The sequence below is a fragment of the Desmodus rotundus genome, chromosome 6 (assembly GCF_022682495.2).
Source record: "Desmodus rotundus isolate HL8 chromosome 6, HLdesRot8A.1, whole genome shotgun sequence".
Lineage (NCBI taxonomy): Eukaryota > Metazoa > Chordata > Mammalia > Chiroptera > Phyllostomidae > Desmodus > Desmodus rotundus.
Window position 1 is genome coordinate 27,738,324 of NC_071392.1, and position 12,892 is coordinate 27,751,215.

A 12,892-nucleotide genomic window follows, 5' to 3' on the forward strand; every position below is an offset into this window, starting at 1 on the left:
CTAGAAAGTGCACATTAAAAGGAATGTAATATCAGCACAACTCCCGTTTTCCTTCCCTGTTTTTGCTTTCTCCAGCATCTCCCCATCAGAATAGGGCTCTTCCAGTTCCCTAGACTCTTCCAGTTCCCAAACCAAGGCTCACTGAGGCAGATACTACAGCAGCAGTTCTGCAGTGGAGGAGGAAGCCTTTGCCAGAGTAAGTTGCACTTCCAGACCTATGACCCGGGCCCAGAGTGAAGCCTTAGTTGTTACCAACCAAGCTCTCTGATACCCTGTCCCTCAAAGGGGCACACACACAAGGAGACCCTGGTCATTAAGCCTCCTCCCTGAAAGTCTGACCCACCTTTCGTTCCGCTCAGCCCGGGGCCTCATCTAAACTCCATCTCAGCTTGTCGCACTGCTGCTCAAGAGCATGTTTCCTATTGAAACGGGCCTGTCTTACCAACTCCTGACTGCAGAGCACGGAGAACTCCTCTTTCCCCAAATGTCCAGGATGCTTGATCTTTCCTTTCTGGTGGCATTTATCACATTGTACCTTATAGCTATTCAAATTTTAGAATGTCAGTTTCTTAGTGGTAAAACCTTTTCATCTTTGATTCCTAACGAAAAGTCTCCAGGTCGTCTCTGGGCCTAATCTGTGCCTTACATGAATATAGGTACAAAAAATATTTGCTAACTGAATGATTCTGTGCCCCAGTGTTCCTTTGGTTTCTGGCTCTCAAGCCTCGCTAGTGACTACGAGAAGGTGGTTGATCCCATATGTAGGGTTTTAAGGAAATAATTAGGGATTTGAATACATAATGTGAAAATGAAATTTGGGATTTTCAAATTCTCCAACTCGGGACCATACTGGGGGATCCAAGAGTGAGCAGATGACTGACAGCAGGAAAATGAATGTTCATCCTGATGCTTTATGGGAACTTTTGCAGGAAAACATGAAGACACTGCAGGCACTCACTTATTCATTTGTTCACAGGTTAGTCGTGAAAAATAATTATTTATTAGATGATATTACATAATATATTAGTCACAAGTTTAGTTTAAAGCTTCAAGAAATCTGAGGGTTATTAAGTGATTTGAGGAGTAAAACAGTTAATTTTCTTAGAATGGTGCTTCTTGAAACTGGTATATACAAATCATCTGGGGGAGGGTCTGGTTAAAATGCAAATTCAGATTCCATTAGATGAGAGGGCCTGAGATTCTGCATTTCTGACAACTCCCAGCTGATGTTGATCCTGTTGGTCCATGAATCATGCTACTGAGAGAGAAGGCCTTAAAAGATCTTGTTCTGCTCTGAACGGCTTTGCTTCAAAATCTAATAGAAAAAAAGATCTGAGCATAATCTAGGTTGTCCTTCCCAGTATAGTGCTCAGGGCAAAGGAGCTTCAACCCTTCGAGCATCTGTGAAATGGGACAATGACATCAACTCTGCCTATCTTACATGAGTTGTTAAGATCACTTGAGATGTCTGTGAGTAGACTCTACAAACAAAAAGGGTGATGATTCATATTGATAATGATAATTACTAATTTCACACTTGAGTTGAAAACTCAATGAAAACTTAAAATGGGAAATGAAACAAGGTTTTAAAACACAAATATCTCACTGGTTTGCTTTTTTAAAAATCCTCACCTGAGGATATGTTTACTGATTTTAGATAGAGAGGGAGGGAGAGAGAGAGAAAGAGAGAGACATTAACGTGAGAGAGAAACATCCGTTGGTTGACTCCCGTGTGTGCCCCAACTGGATCGAACCCGCAACCTAGGTGTGTGCCCTGACTAGAAATGGAACCCACAGCCTTTTTGGTGGATGGGTAATGCTCCCACCAACCGAGTCACCAGGCTGCTTTCCTGGCTGATGGGAGAGTTGAGTGATCTGCTGATCTGAGGCGGTGCTTGGGTGAGAAAGATGTTAAAGACGGTTTTCAGAAAACTTTGTTGTGTGTTGAGTGGGGGATTTCTTCTTTCCTGTCATGTAAATGGGGTGTCAGTAAAGAAGGAAATTCCACATGAAGGTTTTGGTGTCAAATTTTGAATCTACATTTTTATCTCACTTGACTTGCACAGTAACCCTCCGCACTGATATTATTTATTCCCGTTTTAGAGAGCAGGAGGACCCTGAGCTCCATGAAGGCAAGGACTATATCGTTTTGCTCATCATTCTATCCTTCAGCACAATGCTGGTATAGAGTAGGCATCTTAAACCTTTTGTTTAATGCATCAGACTGATAGACATGAGGTGTCTCACTTAAGGTCACACCCAATTAAATGTTAGAGTAAGACATTGTCTCAGATCCATTTGGCTTCTAAACCAAATCCCTGGAGTTTCTCACTCAGCAGGTCTAGGCTGAGTCCACTTATTCGTGTTTTTATTAAGCACCCCACTGAACTTCTTTGATTCATTCATTTTCACCCATGTATTTATTAAGCATATAATATTGGTTGTCACATTCTAGGTTCTGGGGCTTCATCAGCAAACAAAACCAACAAGAATCCCTGACCTCATGGAGCTTAAGTGCTAACGGGACATCTAGCCAATTTGAGAAACTGCATTATAACATGACAATGATGGGTTCTCTATATTCGGTTAAAGTTACTAATAGCATCCGAGGGAGATTTCACTCATCCTTTCACCCAAATTTGTTGTGAGAGCTAAGAACACTCTGAGCAGATGAGAGCAAATGCAAAAGGTCCTTTTCTGGCAAGAAGTCAGGGCTTTTGGAGGGGTACAATCTTATTTTGTGGGCTTGTTTGGAGTCCCTGTCCCCTTGCACTAAATGCCCTGAGCACCCCATCATCCTCACTGTGACAACTAAAAACATCTGGTCTCGGGTCCCTCTTTCCTTTTGAGAACCACTGCCAGTGGGAGGAGAGAAGCTCTGGCTGAGCCTTAATGCTGCCGTTTGAAGGCCTTTCAGCCCCTAGAGAGGGTTTTTTGACTCCCCCTTCTGATGGTCAGATTTTCTGCTCAGTTACATGGAGGTACCTCATCAAGACAATGTTGTATTTTAATTATCCGTAAGGCTCCCATGTCAGATTTTTGGACTATTGCATTGAACGGTCTTGATTGCTCTCATTTAACATTCATTGCCTCCCTCCTCCACTCCTCTTTTTCAAAAATGTGAATAGAAGTTTTAGGCAGATGAGAGAAGGGGACGAATGACTCCCTGAGTTTCAAGTGTTTGCTACTTTAAAAACCTGTAGTTCCTTATTCACTTAAATGAATAACCTGCATAATTGTCATATGTTTAGCTCTTAAAAATCTGTTTTTGCAAAGGAAATCTTCATGCAATCAGTATAATCAATTGCAAAATTAATAATCTGGGATGATCTTCAACACAGCTTTTTCTGCTTTGAGAAATGAGAGGAAAAATACCTCCATGTGTGGTTTAGACCTGAAAGACTTCTGGTAACAAATTCTGAATTGACTAGCCTTACTTTGAAGTTGCTGATGACGCTCATTTTTCTGTCATTTTCTTAAATGTTTTCTGTGCCAAACTCAGCATGTAGAATGGACAGAAGGTAGCAAGTTAGGAAACCTCTTGGGATGGAAGGACCAGTTTCTGAAAGAACTTTGCATAAAATTTCTCTATTAACTAATTTCTATTTTAGAAAAATAGCAAAGTTAGTTATGTGTTCACGGAAACATGAAGATATACGGAAAACCAATTCTTTACCTCAAGATTTTTGTCTAGTTAGATAAGAGACTCATTTGTTATAATCGCAAGAACAAAATAGTTAACGCAGGTGCTATGCAACCATACGGATAGTTCAGAGGGGTAAGGACAGTGACTTTGTATTTGCAACCTGAAAAAGCATTTCTCAGGGTTTGTGCCAGGTGGGTGGCAATTCATATTGTTCTAAGAAAGGCAGTTAGTTGTTGAAAAGTGCCTCTGTTTAAATATTTACAAGGTAACCACTGCCCAAGTGATTTTGGTTGGGAGGCAATGTTCAAGTCCTGTTATTGGTAATGCCACAAATCAGGGAAGGGAGATGCTTTTAGCTTTTCCTGGGCATTGTCTGTTTTGTGAATATTTAACTTCTTGCTTATTGCATGATATAAAATAAACCAAGTGTCACTTATTGAATGCTCCATAGTCTCATTCCACTGAATTTTGTTAGTTCTCATGAGCTATTGAAGATCTAGCCTGTTTGAAACCATCCTAAGAAAGCAAAGTTTAGTAAGTTTTGATTGTCTAATCTGAACTCAGTCTGCAGAAAATTTTAGACATCAGTATCTATATAAATCTGGTTAAATTATATGACATATTTTAAAAGTCTTTGTCAAGTCACCAAACAAAGCCCAGTGTCCAAATGGAGAATGCTTTAATGTTTTCTAAAACAGTTTTTGTTTACTTCTAGCCACTAAGTGAAAGTGATAAAACTAAATAGGAAGGGGTACATTTTCTGTTCAGTATGAGCCTCATTTTGTTTTGCATAGGACAGAACTAGTTTAAGTACCACTAATGAAATGTAAGGTGGTGTAAAAAGGCAAATTCAGAAGTAGTTTGCTCTGGAAAACCCAAGTCAAAACTGATTACACACAGAACAGTGCTGGGTTTCATTTTGCTTGGTTAGGGAGAAAAAGAAAAAATGTAATAATACAAGCTTCCTCCAGCTCAGTTGCTAATATTGATATTATAAAAGTGTTAATTACCTAAGTAGAAATTTGCAATAAATATATGTGGCTATGATGTAATTTTATATAGTTGAAACCTAATTTTGATTGATTTTTCCATTTAATGCCAAAGAAGAAACAGTAAATTAATAGGCAGTACTTTTCTAAAATACAGCCTTGTGCATTCAAAACAAAATCTATTCATAGTATTGGAAACGTGAAAGTAAAAGTAAGGATTTTTAGTTTAGAGTTCATCTCCTTCACGTCCTTGAAAGCAGGATTGTTGTTTCAAGAACAGCAAAGACAGAGAACACGATGAAATACGAGTGCTATCTAAAGATAGATATCCTCATTTAACTACCAGCTGCTATAAAAATAAATCACACCATATGACTCAGGGAAGTTGTTAATAAATCTACTTTGTTTACATTATGCTTAGAAAGCAACAGAGCTTAATGAGATCAGATATTAAGCTAACGGTGTATCTTAGAGTCATAATGTTTTCAAGCTCTGCCAAAACCGTAGGCAGATTGAATGTGGGTAGTTTTTACTGATAGTGTTTTCAAAAGAGGAAATGAATAAGGCTCCGCTCGGTATAGAAGCTGTGTGTTCATTACCTAAGAAAGAGTATTAAGTACACACAAATTACTGAGCTGCTTAGAAAGGACGCAGCTCCAATAATGTCAACGGCGAAAAATCCAAGAACCGCGAAGGTATTTTTATTTAAGAACTATGAATAATAATAATAAAAACCTATAGAAAGCCCATAATAACAGGTGACCAAGTACACAAAAAATCACGTGGTCATGTTCAAAAGCAGCCGAGCAGCATTTAGAATTCTAATTTTCTGTGACATAAAGTTTGTTCCTACTCCCTGAGCTCTTTGGAAGGATTAGTGACAATAAAGTGGGCGATAGTCAGTTTTTCACTGTTATGATTCAGAAAAACATTAGACTTCTTAACCTTGGAGCTGCCTCCTTGATTTTAAAAGATACGTGTGATGTTCAAGTAGGTGAAACTTGCTGTCGCCCCCCCCTTCATTAAGGATATGCTGATAGTGAATCCGTGAGAGCAGTTTCTCATAGTCTCTATGAAAGACGCAACAGTGAGCTCAGTTGTCCTTAGTGACTGGCATTGCCACAGCCTGCGTGTCTCTAGCACATATGACATTTCATGAGCCCGATCGCCCCAGCACAGCAGATTCTTTGCAGATTTCATTTTCTTCAAAATTGACTTAGTATTATTTCCTCTCTCCCTACACCCAAGCTTTGCAAAGTGCCAGAAAAAATAAGCAACCCCAAACACCCACTTTGCCAAATTAGTGAGAAGGCAGTTTCTGTGAAATGTAGAAATTATTCGTTCTGCACCAACCGAACACGTCAGCTGTAACCATGCAGCTGTCATGTCGAGCACATAAACTTTTCCTAAGCGGAAGGTATAGCATGCATCAGTACATTCAGCTTTACATAAAAATAAATATATTTCTAAATAAATAAGACAAGGACAATAAGAAAACATATTCGGCAAAGCTTATTACTAACTAGTAAGGAGATGACATGATGCTATTTTGTTCTTGCCTCCAGAAAGTGGCAGAAATTCTAGAGATGGAGGGAATGTACATAGTATAATTTAAATTCGATGTAGATCCAGAAAGGCATTGCCTACCTTAAAGATGATGCTGTCAGGTGAGCATAAGCTGGCAAAATCTGATGCTGTAATAAATGTGTGTGGGTTACTGACCATACCTTCTCCCGATTTCTCTATGAAATTAATTCAAGCTACAGGAGCAAAAGGAAGTATGATGGTCAGTCCATCATCCCTTCAATTTCTATCTCGTTAGCACTTACAGAAGCTTCAGAGAAATAAATTCATAGGCAGTTTTCTTCTATGATACAAAGAACAGTGTCTGCTTTGGTTATTATTGCTGCGTGAGAAATCAATACGGTAGTTTGTGGCTTAACCCAACAACAATCATATTATTCTCTCATAGTTCCTATGGGTCACAAATTTGGGACGGGCTCAGTTAGGAGGATCTGGCTGGGGGTCTTGTACAAGGTTACAGACAACTAAGACAATGAGTAGCTGGTGCTGAAATGGGGGCCTGGAGCAGCTGGGGACTAGCCAGCCAGGCTCTTCTCCCTATCTTTCTACCTCTCCATTTATAAATCAGTGATCTTTGTATAGTGTCAGAGCTCTGTGTGGTCTCTCCTGGGGGCTCCTTTGGGCTTCCTCACAGTGTGGTGGCCCCAGGGCAGTCTGTTTACATGGTGGCTCAGGACTCAGGAGTGTTCCATGAAGCAAGGTGGAAGAGAGAACATTTTTTCTGACCTAGGCTCTATATAGTCACACAGACTTCTTCCACATTTTGCTTGTTACAAGGAAAGAGGATAGTTAGACTTTATTTAGTAATCTGTTGTGGCAACATTTAGAAGATCTTGTAGGCCCAGAGATATTGGGATGCCGTCTTTGGAAAGTACTACCACAGTGTCTTTTACTCTGAAATGGTTATCTTTGCTAAATTGGGGATGTGATATTTTGAGTAAAAATAGTGTATTCTTCGCTAGTAGATTACAAGGGATGACTTCTTATGGTAAGCACAGAAAAATAAGAAAAGAAATCTAGTAGTGTCTTGAATCCTTGAGGCAGGATATATTATTTGTTAGTGATACCTCCACTCCATGGAAATTCCAGTAGTTTCTCACACCATTAGTAGGTCTTTGTTATTCCTTCAGCCTCAGGCCAGCCAGAATGTTGAAACAGATTCACTGTGTATTACAAAGATCCGGCACCAGTGGAAATAACAAAACAATCGAAGGCCATTTGATTCAGTTGGGTGAGAAAAGAGGAGAAATCTGGTGTGAACATTGAACTGGCAGAGGGGTTGGGCTACCTTATTGCCAGTCTAGTCATCTTTCTTGGTACCCCTTTCTGTGACACAGAGAGGAGCACTCCGACTTGCCTCACAGAACAATGGTGAAGCAAAGCTAAGAAAAATATTTGGGAAATGATTTCCAAACACACAATTTTAATCTGGATGCGAGCTTGGAGATGCAATTATGATACTGCAATCATTGGCCTACCTGCATGTGTACGGCATGGCCTTTGTCCTGGGAAGATGAGACCATACACCTATCACCCAGACACTTGCTCTGAATGTTTTTTCCTCTAGTGGAGATGGATTTCTGCTGAGCCACCCACATTCCTACCTGGTCTTCCTCTCCATCAGTGGATTGTCCTCTCTTGGTGTCAGGATGAGCTAAACCCTTACTAAGAAGAATGGAATCCACTGAGTTTTCTGACACTGGGTTGTTAACAGCAAATTTTAACCAATTGAGACAGACAAGAGTAATCACAAAGGTCTGCAAAACCTCCTATGCAAATGCCTACTGAAATCTGATGTCAACCCTTGAGAACCTGCATTACATAGGCCTTCATGGTCTTTAAAGGAGAAGCCAGAATGTGGTAGTGCAAGCGGCATTTTTAGTCTACAGCAGCAGAAGCTTCCCTAAGAAGGGTAGTTCAAGTGGACAAAGATTTTTTCACTACTGGGGGCCAGAGAAAGCTCATCCTCTGCAGAAGCTTTTGGTGGAGCCCAGTGAAAGGGCCAACTCACAATTTCAAAGCACAAGCAGAATAGTTGAGTTGAAAGCTACCTCTTCAAGATCATTAGGGCTAATAAACGGAAGCCCTTCTCCATGTGAGCTTATGAGATGAACGTTGCTCCAAAATTGCAAACCTGGTATATTTAAAGCATATGTATTGCGAGGCCGCAGAGGCAGACTGGGGTCACGGTCAGCTTCATGATGCAAGGATAGGCAAGGTGATACTTCTCGGTGTTTAGATGAAGATGACCATTTACCTTTGATATTCTCACCTACCTTTCCATTCCCATTGAGTAATACCTGACTTTGGAGGTACTAGGGGGGAATCAAACCCCAACTGACCTTAAAAAGGCAGATTAGAAATATAGGAATTATTGCCCCGTTAGGAGATAAGAAAAGTTTCAACAGTTCTGTAAGTCAAATTATTTACTTGCAAAAGGCTCACCTGTAAGGCAAGCACAGCTTGATGCTTTTGTAAAGTCTCTAACTCTCTCCTAACAGAAGCCGTATTTAAGCAATCATCCGTTTATACCATTTATACCAGCAGATAACTGCGCACCAAGCAACACTTCAGAGAAGATCTGAAAGAAACAGATTTTCCTAAAATGGGATTTCAGTGATATTTTGGGTTAAGCACAGTGCTTCTATTGTTTCTGTAATTTAGAGCCTTTACTACCAGTGAGCAAAGAAAAGGAATGATTCCAGAGACTTTTGTAAGGCAGACAATATACACGGTATTTCACACTCTTGCGTTATTCCTAGTGAATAACTTCCACTGAGCTAATTAGCCTTGGAAAGAATTTCAACTCAGTGTACTACACTGTTGAAAACTGGGCATAAGAACAACTAAGATATTCCTTGAATAAATAATATTCCATGGGTTCAAGATGCTTCAAGGTAGCATAACCCCAGACTGAAACGCTGAATTGCTCTGAATAGAAAATTGATATAAAATGTAGGACTTTGAAACCAAAAGCCTGTCTGACTTTTACTTAGCACTTGCTTACTGTGGGTTCTCAGAGTGAACTCTGTATAAACAGATTAACTTTGTTTTCTAAGTGTTTCCAAGAGAGGCAGGAAACTAAGAATTAAGTACTGCTTCTGCCCATCCCTCAAAAACCAACAAACTCTTCCCCAAGCTCAACACCTGTTGTTGAAAATCTAACACAGTGGCCTTCATCTTCTATGCCAACAGATGTGAAGATGCCCAGAGGTCCTTCAGATGTTTGCGCTTCTGAGTCTCTCGGGGGCCCCAGGAAGGGGAGGGAGAATGATTCCGGAATTCCAAAGGTCACTGCTGGATTGAAATAATGAAAATTGCCCACATGTCCAAAAAAACTCATCTGTGATTACTGGAAAGTCTGGTAATCAGACCAAGAAGAGCTGACTTGGCTAGAGTTTCATTTATACTTAGAAAAAAGAAGGAAACAAAAGCAAAAAGAAAAGAGAAAAGAAACAAAAGGAAGGTGTGTCAGGGTGAGAGAGAAATAATTATGTTTTTCAGCCTTCAGATTGCAACAATGAGCAAGTTCAAACATAAAAGGGAAGAAATATTTACCTGTGTCAACAGGGATCAAGTGGGAATGGCCACCTACCCAAACATTCATTTCTGAAAACAAGTGTATGAATTTATTTTAGGTAATGAAAGAAAGTAGATATTAGAGTAGTTTTTTTCACAGCAAAAGGAGACAGTGATATTTATTTGAATTTTCTTTCAAGGCACCTATGATGTCTGATAACCATTTCTTTACAACTATTTTATTTTAAGGATAGCTTTCCTTTCTAATGTATCTCTCCCTCCTCTTCACTGGAAGATACTGGAACTTAGCCTGCTGATGCTTACATGATCATATGTGTAAAAACATGCACTTTCTGCATAAAATACACTGAGAATTATGTGTTACAGCCTCTGTTTTGCAATCTTTTCACTCCAGTTATTTAGTAGGTGACCTAGAGGCATCGTGGGGTCTGGCCCATGAGGTTTAGCGGCTCAGTCAGAGCTGGGCTCCAACTCCAGAGTTACGGTCTTGGTTAGGTTTTCCCTTGGTTTATTCCTTCACCTAAAGTTCAAGTAAGTATAGGTAAGTGGAAAGCACCAGGCTGTGGTTACACAGAAACTGACCCCTTACCCTTAACAGAGCTTTCAGGCAATTTCCTCCCCTGTGCTCCATTCTAAAACAGAAGTACAGCACCTGGGGGCTTTGAGGAGGGGACACTAAGGGAGTGCGGAGGGTGGGGTACAGCGAGGCTGAGGAGGTCGGAAGATGATCAGAAGATTTAAAACTGGAACCAGAGGCTCAAGTAGGGGTTAGCCAGTGGAAAGGCAGGGAGGGCTTGTGGAAAGATAGCTTTAGACAAAACAACAACATACGTGAAGACCCAGAGGCACTGGGTCTGCAAATATTTCTTGGGTGTCCTTTCAGCCCAATGTATGTGTTTGGAGACAGAGAAAAATGCAGAGTTTTGTCTAGAGCTAGAATCTTTGGTGACAAATTGCAGAGATGATAAAGTTGGTATAAAACATCACCTGGGAGTTTTGCTAAATGCAGATTCATTCTGTACATCAAGGTGGGCCCGAGAGTGTCCGTTTGAAGCTCCCAAGTGATGCTGACCCTGTGGTTCAAGGAATCCACTCTAAATAGTAAGGTCTTAAAGCACCCAAGGAGGGCCCAATCAGGGAGATCAATTTCCTGGACGTTTCGGTATTTTGAGCCATCTACTTCATATATATTCTCTCATTCTCATTCTCTCTCTCACACATGTACACAGTTTAAGTTCACCCTGCTGACTATACACAAAATGTGTAATAACTCATCAACCAATAGAGAATGTAGCAAATATTCTGGTGATTATTATCAGTCTACAAATGGGTTAAACACATATTCTGTCCACCACCACCCTTTTTAATGTTTAAGTACTTTTACATTTCTTTCTGGTATGTTCCAGTCATTAGTGAAATGTCAGCACAGCACACTCACATATAAGTTGTCTCCCAAATCCGGGAAGGTCCACCTGGAGTTGTACCCGTTCCTGCATGGGAAGAGGCTCAAAGTGCATCAATATGTCACTTCTTTAAAAGGAATACCTCAATATGCTTCAGAATAATTCCCCATGGGGCAGAATCCTGAACTTTCATAGGTGTGTTTCCCCCTCCTGACACACGTCCTATGAGGATATATTTGAGGTGCTTGTGCTTGCTTTTTCCCACTCACTAGACCCAAGTAGTATAATATCACCAGGTAATGGACGGTGTGATGTTCTGTGGGATACCAATTCAATCCAGGTCCCTACAAGAATGACTCACAAATATCTGGGGATTTAAAGTTACCACTTGCCTGTGTTTGTCCAAATATCCCGCCCCAGTCAACAGAGCCCTACTCTTTCCCAACCAGCCTCCCATCTTAGCTGAAAAGACCCAGGGGCCAAGTGTATTTAAATGAAAGAGCAATTCCAGCTGTTATAGCTACCTCTGCGCTGCAGCTACATGAGATAAGAACATCTGTACAGAACCGGAGAGGTTTTCTGGTTCTCCATCGTGCCTTGGGTTGGAAATTCAAGGCTTTAAACTTATTATTTTCTTTACACATATTTCCCAGAGAAGTCGTAAGTAGCCATTCCACCTCATCATCTTAGTAATCACCATTGTTACCACTGCAATTAAGTGTTGCAGTCCTTGTCTGCCAGGGCCCTGATCTCTACCTTACCTTCACTCAGTGCCACCACTGGTGATCATCTCAGTGAACACGATGCACCCATATGCTATAGATTACCTGTGCTTGCTATCCCCTTGGTACTCCGCACACTCTTCAAACAGAAGCAACCCAATCTCAGAACCCCAATTTGAGCATCTATTTGTCATTCCCTAAACCTGGTACCATCTACTGCTTCAGTCAGAGACCCAGCAGCAATCACAACACACTCACAAGGTCTGATGATAGTTTCAAACAGGGCCAATGCAGTTGTCTCTGGAGATGCCCATCGATCTGTGCTGGATGGAAAGAGTGATATTTTCTTCTACTAACTATATAGTGTTCCATTTCACAGGTAAGTTTTATAGAATTCACCTCTGTATATTATACAGATTTTTCTCCATAGAATAAGCCAATTTGCCATCCACCTTCCTAAACACGCATTACTTCTGCACTGATGTCACCTTTATGATATATCAACTAGCTATATATGCAGATGTCTGTTTCTAGGCTCTGCATTTTACTCCATTGGTCTATTTGTCTATTTCTGTTATTATTCTGGCATGTAGTATGCCTAAATAGCTGGTAGGCTATTCATGAACCTTATAGTTACCCATTACATGTCAGATTCAGTTTATTAAGTCCTTCAGACAATCCTGTGTGCGCAACTGCCAATGAATGATTTTAAACCGCCACCTAGGGAGGATGAGTCTGGCTTCTGTTTTGCTGAGTAAGGTGCACAATCAAAGATAAACTGAATTTCTCATTTGTCACTTGTGATTTTTCTTTCTCCACTATTTCCCACACAGAGCTCCATCTCTTCTCTCAATAAATATTGGGCAGTGTTATGGGCTGAATGGTGTCTCCCCCAAATTCATATGTTGCAATCCTAACCCCCAATACCTCAGAATGTGATCTATTTGGAGATAAGGTCTTTAAAGCAGTAATTAAGATAAATGAGGTCATTAGGGTGGGTCCTAATCC